Genomic DNA, 12500 nt, shown 5'->3' with positions numbered 1-12500 from the left:
GGCTGTGTTTTGTCAGTCAAAGCAGAAAATGAAAAACGTGTTAAATTTGGTATAAAAAAAACAAAAAAAAACAAACAACAAATAAATCCTTCTAGTGAAAATAATTATTTTCTTTTTTTTTTGCAACCAGTTGCTTGTGCTAATGATCATAACTGTTGCTGCTGTTTTTTAGCCCTGAGTCAACCCTAATAGAGCATACAAACCTGTGATCAAAGCCAATCTTACTATAACCATAACATCTTTTATTCCATAGTTTGCATCTACCACTGCCTTCTTCCATATTTTAAGATGGTAAAATATGATTTGAGTGAAGTTTGGCTGCTGTTTCTTGTATTGATTATCTACAAGCCATTGCTTTGTCTGGTGCGATGCCATATTAATGCACCAAAGTGCCTAGAAGTCGTTTTAGACCATTTTCTTGTGGAATGTAATTCCTGTTCTAATACAGCTTCATTTCAGTTAAACAAACACAATGTGACAGATACAGTGATAGATGATGACATCTCTCAGAGTAAAAGTAGCCACCTAGCAGCGAAGATGTGTCTGTGTGTAAGGTGAAACTGGCTTGTCTTGCATGCCAATCCTTATATTTAACAGCCAACAATTACAACTATAGATTTGGCCTCTTGTAGTCACCAAAAAAAAAAAAAAAAAATAATAATAATAATAATAATAATAAAACTGATAGGCACAGGACTGGCTGTGTGGTAAAAAGTTTGCTTCCCAACCACATGGTTCTGGGTTTAGCCCCACTGTATGGTACTTTAGGCAAATGTCTTATGTTATTGCCTTGGGCCGACCAAAGCCTTGTAAGTAGATTTGGTAGGCAGGAACTGATAGAAGCCTATTGTGTGTGTGTGTGTGTGTATATAAATATATTGGGTCACCCGTAAATAATGCAGTTTTTTCAATTGCATGAACTAAATAAAAGAAGTATAAAAAAAAACTACCCAATATATATATATATATATATATATATATATAAGTAGGTGGGTGGGTGTCTTTGTGTTTGTTGCCCCGCCAAAACTTGGCAACTGGTGTTGGTTTGTTTATGTCCCTGCAGTTCAGCAATAAGAGACCAATAAAATTCTGGTTGGTTTGTTTAACTAAACTCCTCAAGGTGGTGCCCCAGCATGACCACCGTACAATAGCTGAAACAAGTAAAAAGTATAAACCCCCGCCTCGTATCACACTCTTGCTATATCGGTTTTAAAAAAAGGAGGTGGGAAGGATCCATTAGATAAAGTAGCCCAAAACACCTTGTGCCTATATCTTTAGTGTATTGAGGACTACATTAGGGAGAAAATGTGTGAGTGGTAACATATGGAATGCCTTTGATCGTGGATCTTAGATCTTCTTGATCAGGTTCTGTTAGGGACTAATCATCATCATCATCATCATCATCATCATCATCATCTTACAAACCAACCGGCAATTTTTTTCTTCTTCTTCTGCTCGCTTGATTTATTGTGTGAAGTCAACTTTGATATCTCTTGAACTAACTGGGACAGGAAGTTCAACCCCCAACTCTATCCCGTTTAACCTTTTGCTTATGTTGGTTTAAGGATCTCTCTTGATTATGTAACAATGGCATTCAGAGTGAACATGGAGTGCAGCCCTCCCATTTCCCCATCCCTTCTTTTTGTGCACCCATCATCAGATCACACTGACCAATCAGCGTTATTCTCCCTCTAAATGTGCCTGCTCCTAAACCAACCTTCTCCATATGCATTGATGCACCAAATTTTCTATAGAGTTAATACGTGTCTCCACCCAGCAACCTGACATGCTAGAGATAGCAGCTAGATTTTGAATTCCTATTCTGCTATCTTTAAAACAATACAAGGAAGAACACATTAGAACACAATCATGCTGGGGCACTGCCTTGAAGAATTTTAGTTGAACAAATCAACCCACTACTTTTTTTTAAAGCCTAGTACCTATTTTATCAGTAACTTTCATCAAACTGCTAAGTTACTGACTGTAAACACCAATTATCAAGTAGTGATGGTGGTGAGGGCAAACTCAGACGCAAAGACAAATATTCTTTCTCTCTCTTTTTCTAAGTCTCTTTTTTTTTTCCTTCTATTTCTACTCTCTACTCTGTTTTGTCTTCTATCAATCTTCCCTTTGTACTCCGCTTATTAAACTGTGAGTAAAGGAAGCTTAAGATGAGAATCTTGAGCATGAAATACATAAAGAACTAGGAATCAAAACCTCACCTTCATATTGTAAACTTACCTCATAACAAACTTACTGCTTATTCTGCAACAATTTTCATTAAACTTCAATATTGAAATACACACACACACACACACAATTTTCTTCTTCGTCAGTCAACCCCCTTTCTTTCTAATAGATATCCCTGAAGGCTGTGGCCCCTAGATCCCTGAAGGCTGTAGCCCTAGATCTTCCTCTCAGCAAACTACCATAGCACTTCCATTTCCAAAGTGCCTCTTCAGGTTGTTGACATAACTCAACATAAATTAAGGATTTATTTCTAATTAAACTGTCAGCACACCTCTTCAACAGTTGTTACAGCTATTGATTTTCATAATGTGTGCCATGTGTTGTGTGTCTGGGAATTCATGTGTGTGTGAGTTTATATATGTGTATTTAAATCTTTTTTTTTTAATTATTGTTAATGCCTGTTCACACACTTTGGCCATTCCATAGTATGTATATGTTTGCCTCCGAGTGAGTGTTTGTGGATGTGCTTTCTAGTACTTTGTGGGTGTGAAAGAGAATTTTGTGAAAGCAAGATTTGAGAAAGTTGTGTAAAATATTGTAAAATATTTGTTTTCTGCTTGAGATCACTGATTCTGTGTCAAGAGTGAGAAATAAACCTTTACCTCGTTAGCAAGCGATCAAGTGTTTATTTTCTTGTCACCTTGTTCACCTGGTAGGTCCTGCCCCTAGCTATCATTTTATTATAAATTGCTTTACTTACACAGGGCTTCTTCTAATTGAAAACTCTCCTTCCAGGCCTTTGCATTTTGTAAACTTGTTATAGGTATATTGGACGAATACTTTAATATATTCTGTAATAATGATTGAAACTGAATAAGAAATCTCTCAAACATGGCTATTGGGTTAAAAAGCTTGTTTCCCAATCGTGTTGTTTTTGGGTTCTGTTTCACCGCACAGCAATTTGGGCAGCTGTCTTCTGCTATAGCCCCAGGCCAACCAAAATCTTGTGAGTGATTTGATAGACAGAAACTGAAAGAAGCCTGTTGTAGTGTGTGTATACACACATGTGCATATGTTCGTTTGTTTACATCTGCAGTTGCTTTCATGAAAGTGCAACGTGCAGTTTTAGTTTCTTCTTTGTGCTTTTGCATCTGTGTTGGATAAGTGATCCCTTACTTGAAAAAGAAAAGGGGTGGGGTTGTGACAAGAAAAGGATCCGGCTGTCAAACAATGCTCCAAATTAGATGACCAATAAAAAAAATATGGGTGTATAATGGACTTAAAATGAATGCGGATGTGACTGTGTGGTAAGAAGTTTGCTTCCAAACTACATGATTCTAGCTTCAGTCCCACTGTGTAGCACTTTAGACTATTGTCTTCTGCTATAAGCCCAGGCTACCCAAAAGCCTTGTGAGTGCGTTTGATAGACAGAGACTGAAGAATCCCATTGTGCGTGTGCATACAATGTATGTGTTGTGTTTGTCTCCCCCTCCCCCCACTACTTGACAACTGGCGTTGAAATGTTTACATCCCCATAACTTAGCGGTTTGGCAAAAGAGGACTGATAGGGTCGCCACCAAAAAATTTTTTTAAATAAGTACTGGGATGAAAGGTGGTCAATCTTTTTGACTAAACCTTTTAAGGCAGGGCTCCAGCATGACTAGTCAAATGATTAAAACAAGTAAAAGATAAGATAGATATGCACATACACATGTATTTGTGTGTGTACGGTATGTAATGTACCGGTTAGTGTCTTTAACAAAGGAAAAACAAATTAACATAGCAGTAGTTAATGTGCCAGTAGTATATTTGTGCATAAATTTATGTGTACATGTGTGTGTGTGTGTGTGTGTGTGTGTGTGTGTGTAGCTTCCTCGGTAGGAATGTTTTGTGTCCCTGACCTGTGCAGGCCCCCCAAATACTGGTGATATTGATGCAGCTGGTGTGTAGGTCACTGACTGTAGGAAAGAATGTGAGCAGGAAGGGAATTGTAGTAGGTTGACTTTCTGAGGTTGAGAGAGGAGGATTGGAATTAAATAGCTAATAGCTATATGTGTGGTTAAATGCGTCTTCTGTCTCTCTGTTGTCACTTGCAATCTTGTGTGACTTGGTAAAAGAAAATGAAAAAGAACTTTCCTTTTCATGCCTCATGAACAGATATATGTATGTACACACACACACATAGCCATAAATATTTGGCTTTTGGTTGCCTTTAACAAAGTCCATTCACTTTATTGCAATTTTTCAAACCATGCAAATCCTTTCCTCTCTTTGCTTATGCTTTTTTATGCTAGCACTGACCTGTTGGTGTTTAGGTTGGACATTGGATGCTGCATGAATCACTTTCATCTGCAAAGGTCATGGGGAGAGATCCATTTTCTCACTCTCTCATGAAAAAAAAAAAAAAGGGTGTGTATCCATTGTTTCACTGCCCATTTTTACATGCTTGTATAGTAGATCAGACAGGTGTAGGAAGGAAGTTAGCTTCAATCAAGCTGTAGTAAATATAAAGAACAACTTTCAGGGACAATAGTGGCTTATTGAGACAGAAAATTGTGGATTTTTTTTTTCTTATTGAAATACAATAAATTGAAAAAAGTTCTTTTTATATTTCACAGTAGGCAACACCAGAGTTGCCAGGTATGTGAATAAGAATACAAGAGTTAAAGAATGGAGCAGATAAGATGTGGGCTTCATGTTTCATAGTGAGTGGAACCTCGGAAGTGGTAAATATCTAAGCGAGGTGTATACCACAGGCTGCTCTAATCAAGACATCCTCGGCTTAAAGAGCAGCCCGCGGTATACACCTTGCTTGGATACTTACCACTTCCGAGGTTCTGCTCAATATGAAACAAATGTAGCCCAGATCTTATCAACTCCATTCCTTAACTCTTGTATGTATGTATGTATGTATGTATGTATGTATGTATATGTTCTGCAGCCATCACACCTGTACTACAGCCATTACAACAATAATCCCACTGTGATACCTTTATCCCTGTCATTGTGCCTCCACTACACCCCCCCCCCCCACACACACCTATAAACTATAACTAATCTAGGCCCCATAAACTACACCTCAGCCACTACAATTATACTCCAGATGCTACTTGCTAATCCCAGGGAAAAAAAAAAAAAAATCACATGTATCTGATATATGTGAGCAGTTCCCAGTTGGAGGTGGGGCTGGTGTTGTGTTACTAAATCATTGATGTAGTTGTGAGGTTGACATCTTCCATTTGACCCTCCACTTGTTAATTGACAGCAGTTTGACCTTTCATGTAGCAAAACGATACCTGCTGCTGTTTGACCTTTTCTGAAGTGGTTGACACTTAACAAATTGACACCTATTTGTTGACCTTTCTATGTTGACATCTGTAAGTGGTGGTGGCTGAGGCGGTGAAGCCTTTTCTGCTGTTTCTCTCTCTCTTCCTGTTGTCACATGAAGTAAAGAGTTGTCTTCTCTTTGTTGTTATTCCAACATTGGAGGAGAGAGGGATGAGGAAGACAAAACTGAGGTGGTTAAGAAACAAACCAAAACTGCTTGCCCTTTTAGTATTCTGGACAAAATGCTTGGCTGTCTTTCTTCCAGCTTTACATTTTAAGTTCGAATTCTGCCGAGGTTGACTTTGCTTTTCATCCTCCTCTCAGGGTCAATAGAATAAGTACCAGTTGAGCACTGGGACCCTTCCCAACTTGTGCCTTTAGTAGAAAGAAAGAAAAAGAAAACAGCAGAAAACAATTAGTGCCAACGAGTCCTGGCTTTCATTCTTGCTAGAGTTTTAACTTTGCATTTCTTTGTTCCAAAAAAGCAGGAGTGGGGTGGGGGTGGGGGGTGCCAAAAACATGTGCCAGTAGGATACTGGGTTAATTATATTGACTCTAAATGACATTCTGTTTTTGGTGGGTTTGGGACATGATCTAATCAATTATTAATTGTTAGATACGACATAATTCTTTTACAACATAATTCTTTTTATACCAACCTGTCTGAGATTGTGTCTGATTCTATGGTACACAACTTGTTGTTTGAAAGTTATTTAACCCTTTAGTGTTCAGATTAATCTGTTAAATGTAATACTTTTTCACTCAAATTGTTTTGAATTAATCATACATTATCTTACAGCTTTGAAGTTTCGATGGTGTGATAGTTTATTCTTAGAATGTCAATGTAGGTTAGGTGTGAAGGGCTAGATATGGCTAGTTTGAATTTAAAACATGTAGAATATTTGGGCCGGATATAGCTGGCTTAAACATCAAAGGGTTAAATTAAAACTTTCCACCAAAATTAAGTTGATGTTCCAAACACCAGCTTTATAATGACAGTTATTTTCTAAATTTTTTAAAATTATTTTCAAAATTAACTGAAACAGGCATTGTATTTTGACAGAAGTATAGTATCAAAAAGGTTCATAGTTTAGAATAGTTGGTTGTATATGTGTGATGGTCTTCAGAGACTAATATCAGAATATGGATCTACAGGAACTGTAAGTAAATGAATAGAGGTCTTTGATGCCAGAGTTACTATGTCTTCCATTTTAGTGTCCAGAATTCAGAGATCAATAAAAGGAAAGAAGGCTGACTGAATTTAATTCTGTTTTTAAACCTTACAATTTTTTTTTTTACCTTATTTCTGTTGAAATAAACTGGTTTTGTTTCAATTAATTTTGAAAATAATGAAGAATTTGATAAAACAACTTTGTCCTTATTAAGTTGCTATTTGGAGTATTAATTAACAAAATTAACATGAAATTTTGATAGAAGATTTTAATTTAGATCAATTTAAAACAGGAAGAGCGTATCACAGAACCAAGCGTGGTCGCTGGTAGGTTGGTATCAAATGGGTTATACAACATTGGAGTTAGTTTTTCTGTCCTTTTCTTGTGAAATTAGGAGTTGAAATAAAAAAAATACCAGTGATATGCTGGGAGAAAGGGGGGGGGCTCAGTTAACGCAAAACTCCTCCCTATACTTGATCTCTCCCCACGAAATATTGGCCTCTTATTTATTCCATACAAATCACAAAATTCACCATGACTGTTTTTTTGAAAACTGCTTTTAAGATTTAAAAAAAAAAAAATTTTTAATGTAAAAATATTGTTCTAGTTTATTTAAAAAAGACCTCCTACCCACCTCCTACAAAAGACTTGTTTGTCATTAGAGATAATATATATGCTTGATATTTTAATGATAACACTAAATAGTTTAATATCTTCATTTTTGGTACATTCATAACCTCTTCACAATTAATACATCCACTACACCCAACTCTCTCTCTAGCCCCATTCCTCCTCACCATTTTTGTTTTTTTTTCTTCTTATTCTATTCTGCTAAAAAAAAATTTTATCTGTCATATATAAACATATTTCATTATTATATAACATCGTGTTATTTTTTTTTTCCGGTTATTTTCTTTCTTTATTATTAAAGTTTAAACAAAAACGACAGAAACGACATTTAACAAACTGTATTAATATCAAAAATTTATTTAAGACATTTATTTATCTAATTATTTATTATTATTATTATTTTTCAAAGATATGAAATTTAATTAAAGATAATATTTTATTGCAATTTTATTCATTTATTTATTTATTTATTTATTCTGTCTTGTCTTTCTTGCTTCTGTCTGTTTTTCTCAGTATTTGCATAGCGTTCATTTGTATTCACTTACACAGTGTATTGATTTCGTTGTTCTTTCTGCTATTTCTGTAGCTTGTTGTCATAGATTAACATATTCTCTTAGTTGACAGGGGTGGAGAGCAGTGGGGGCAAATTGGGAGAGTGACTTAGCAAGACAGGCATTTTGTTGTAATAATAATAACAATAACAATGATGATAATAATAATAATAATAATAATGGGTGTTTGAGAAATGGAAGGGAGTCATTCTTTTTCTGTTTAAATATATTTTATTGTCGTCATTATGCTGTCTTATTTATTGTGCTGATTTGAAGTTTGAATGTGGTTATGTTTAGAAAAATGGCCTGAAAACATGTTTTCCTTTCCCCACTCCCCTTATTATTTTTTTGTCTTCTTCTTCTCTCCCCCATATGTGAATTTGTGAACAATATGTCCTCATCCACTAACTGAACAGATATTAATGGTGGGGAAAAACAGGACTGAAACAGCATTATCCTTCATCTCTGGGCTTTAGATTACATTGTAATTAGTCCAAAGCCACCATCTTTCTCTCTCTCTCTTTCTCTTCATCATCATCACATTCTGAAATGAGTGATTCATCAGCTTCGTTGTTACAATAAGAAGGTTTTTATTGATTTTTCAGGTACAATTTTGCTGCCAAAAGCTCAGTGTTCTTCTTTTCAGCAAATTCCCAAGTTTATAAGGTTGAGGAATGTCTCTCCAAAGAGAAACATGATTGCTAACGAATGAGCATCATCAATGAGTCATCGTCGTTCCAATGAGATAGAGAGAGAGAGAGAAGGGGAAAAAGAGAGAGAGAGAGATTCCGAGACTGTTTCACTATCACTGACTTTTGAATAAGGTGACTCGGTTTACAGGAAAGCTAAACTTAGATAAGTTCTAAATTATATCTAAACCACCACCACCACCACCACCACCACCACCACCACCACCACCTCTTCCTAACCCTATCTGTGGCAGCTTTTGGCTGGTGAAAACTGATTATCTTTGGAAGGTGTGTGTGTGTGTGTGAGACTGCAAAGAGGAGGAAATAGCCCATTAATAGTTTGTTTTTAAATATAGCTCAGCTACTGTCTACACAGAGTCAATTAATTTTACATGGAAAACTGTAATTAATTATGAAAATAGCCTCTCTTTCCTTTTAGTAGATTATGTATTTTTCTCTGATTTGTTTTGTGTAAATTATTTTAATTTTAATTTGTTCTTCCTATTGAATCGTGTTTATTATTGTTATTGTTGTTGGTATTGAAAAGGTAGTTGTTCTTGTTTTAGTTCCAAATCTAGCCTGGATTCAGCAGACTTATAATCTAGGGTTTGCCAGAGATGACCATCCTTGTCTTTCATCTCTAACCTTTTATTAGTTTCGTATTTCTTTACTGCCAACAAGGGGCTACACACAGAGGGGACAAACAAGGACATACAAATGGATTAAGTCGATTATATCGATCCCAGTGCGTAACTGGTACTTATTTAATAAACCCCGAAAGGATCTAAGGCAAAGTCGACCTCGGCGGAATTTGAACTCAGAATGTAGCAGCAGACGATATACCGCTAGCATTTTGCCCGGCGTGCTAACATTTCTGCCAGCTCGCCACCTTAAATTAGTTTATTAGTTTCAATCAGGTTTTATTAAACCTTTTATTAGTTTCAATCAGGTTCTGTGGCCATGCTGGGGCACCCTCATTAACCCTTTAGCATTTAAACTGATCCTTTGCAACCCAAATATTCTACTTGTTTTGTGTTCTAACTGCCCAAATCTAGCCTCTCACACCTAACCTACAATGTCCTACAAATGTTACAATTCCATCGCCAAAATCTTGAACATGCATAATTAATTCAGAACAATATGAATAAATTATTATATTTGACAAAGGCACAGGAATGGCTGTGTGGTAAGAAGCTTGCTTCCCAACCACATAGTTCCAGGTTCAGTCCCAATGCATGGTACCTTGGGCACGTGTCTTCTACTATAGCCTTGGGCTGGCCAAACCCTTGTGAGTGGATTTGATAAACAGAAACTGAAAGAAGCCTGTTGTGTGTATTTGTATGTCTGTGTTTGTCCTCCCACTATCACTTGACAACCGATGTTGGTGTGTTTGTGTCCCATTAACCTAATGGTTCATTAATAAGAGAATAAGTGCTAGGCTTACAAAGAATAAGTCCTGGGGTTGATTTGTCAAATGACTTAAACAAGTAGAAGAATAAAAGCATGAAGTAAAGTGAATGCTAAAGGGTAAAATCTTTTTGTGTGCATTGGCCAGGAACATAAATATTTAATAACAATGTCTGGCAAACTGTTGGCTTAACAACAAATAACTTTCCAATAACAAGAAATATATCTTGGACTGTCCTTTCTTTTTCATTGAGTCAGTGGGATGTGAATTAAAGGCTATTTTCATTGGGTCGGGTAAACTGCATAGTGACTTCCTTCTTATAGCTCTTCCGTCTATTGTTATAATTAGGCTGAGACATAAATCTTACTGATTGATAATGATGCTGAGTTAATTAATTATATGCCACCTCCTTCATCATCAACATCATCATCATTTAATGTCCAAGTTCCATACTGGCATGGGTTAGACAGTTTGTCAGGATCAATTGGTCCAAGGACTGCATTATTATTAGAATGAGTGGTGTGGTAGTTATGTCCCTTTATGATCTGAGTTGAAATCTTAAGGATCACCTTTGTCTGGTGATCCTGTTTCTGGGAGCTGGTAAGGTGAGACACTGGTGTTCGTTGTTGTAGAGCTGATTGTAAGGTCGTTGTTTAACCCCAGGTTAACCTTGAGCCAGCAGACCCATGATCAAAGACATTGCAAATCACAACCAGACTATCTTTTATTCAAGCATAGTACATCTGGGAATATATTGTCCAATGTGTTCTTCCATTTTAAAGTTAGTAGAATGTAATTTTTGTGAAATTTGGCTGCTACCTTTGCAGACTTGTGTAACTATTTAGACTTCGTTGATGACTCATAGATATGACCTGGAGAGACATATCCATGTCTCCACAGGTCAGTTCTGATAAAACAGACTTATATCCAAAGAAGTTCTAGCCATGACATCCTGTTTATGTTTTACTCAGACATAATGTACTTAGGACTACATTATCATGTGTGTATGTATGTGTGTTTGTAGATATATAATTTTTTTTACTAAGATTGTGTAGGTAGGGTGTGTTAAGATGAGGGAGACTTGGCTATGATTTCTGGCAGGTTGAATGTTTTTCAACTAGCTTTCACCAGCCTTTCATGTTACCCCACCACCACCACCACCACCACCACCATCTCCTCTACTTCAGAACAGCCCCAGTGTGGATTTCCTTTCATCCACATCCTCACCGGTTTTTTTTTTATTTTTTATGATTCCATGATTCCATTAGTTGTTCTAGTTCTTTTTGTTGTTGTTCCTGCTTACCTCACTCTCTAATCCTTTCCCATCAGCTGCACTGCCACCACCACCACCACTGCCGCTCCAACTCCTTTGCTTGCTTGCTTGAAGTTTCTTGTTAATGGTTCAACTTTGGTAATATTGAAGTGGTTGGCTATAGACCCACTCCACATCATGTCATAACCTTGGTAGTGATGGGGGAAAGGGGTGGGCAGGAGGGGCAGTAGGTTTCTCTTAAACTGATTATCATTGCCATGTATTTAAATCTTTGTTCTGGATTATTTCACTCCCTCTTTATGTATGTGTGTGGCTGTCCCTTTCTCTTGGCTGAGTATCACTCTCTCACCTCCCCCCCGTCTCTCTCTCTTTCTCCATTGTCTTTTTCTTTCCCCTGCCCCCTTCTTCAGTTTTGTTCCTCTCTGTCTCTCAAGCCTCTCTCTTTGCTTCCTTGCTTTCATTAATGATTCTTCCTCTCGCTGCTCCTCTTTCCTTCCAATCAAATCTGAAACATCCAAACATCTTTGCTGACTTTGTCTTCTTTCCCACTTGCCATAAATTACTACCATCATATATATATATATATATATATATATATATATATATATACACACACACACACACACACACACACACACACACATACATACATATATATAGATATATATATATATATATAGATATATATCTATATATATATAAAAATATACACACAATACATATATATATATACATACATAAACACACACACACACACATGCACACATTCTTTAGCCATCAACTCAACCTGAAAATTACCCTCTTCTCCACCACCTCTCATTACCACCACTCCTCCTGGCCAATGCCTCCATTGATTTATTTCAAGCTCTCCCGTTCCAGTTGAATGCAAAAATTTGATTTGATTTTTCTATTTGGAGTTACTTTTTGGAATATTATGTGTGTGTGTGTGTGTGTGTGTGTGTGTGTGTGTGTGTGTATTAAGGGTGGTGGGAGGTCTATTACTTCACTTATGAACATCATACAGTTAATTTTGGTTTCCCCCACCATTCCTGGTTTGTAGTATGTTCCAGCAACCAGTTGTTAATAATAAATTTGAACTAATGGGGGAAGCATCTATGTAATTGGTCCCCCAGTCTTCTTGATATTGCAGCCAAATCTCCCTCAAACCAGCTTCCTGGTGGCTTTTAGAAAAAGGGACAGTGGAAAATGTAATCTTTGTTACATTGGGTTTTAATTAAAAGACATAACGATTGTGGTTAG

General features: G+C 36.6%; 1 protein-coding gene across 4 annotated transcripts in view; it reads left to right on the top strand.

Annotated features, from left to right (window-relative positions):
* LOC106868878 (uncharacterized) overlaps positions 1 to 12500 on the top strand; it is a 702504-nt gene that overhangs the window by 143615 nt on the left and 546389 nt on the right. The gene's annotated exons all lie outside the window — the stretch shown is intronic.

The sequence above is a fragment of the Octopus bimaculoides genome, chromosome 26, assembly GCF_046866305.1.
Source record: "Octopus bimaculoides isolate indiv1 chromosome 26, ASM4686630v1, whole genome shotgun sequence".
In the NCBI taxonomy this organism is placed as follows: Eukaryota; Metazoa; Mollusca; class Cephalopoda; order Octopoda; family Octopodidae; genus Octopus; species Octopus bimaculoides.
Note: the sequence above shows the minus strand (reverse complement) of the source record. Positions and strands in the feature narration are given on the sequence as shown.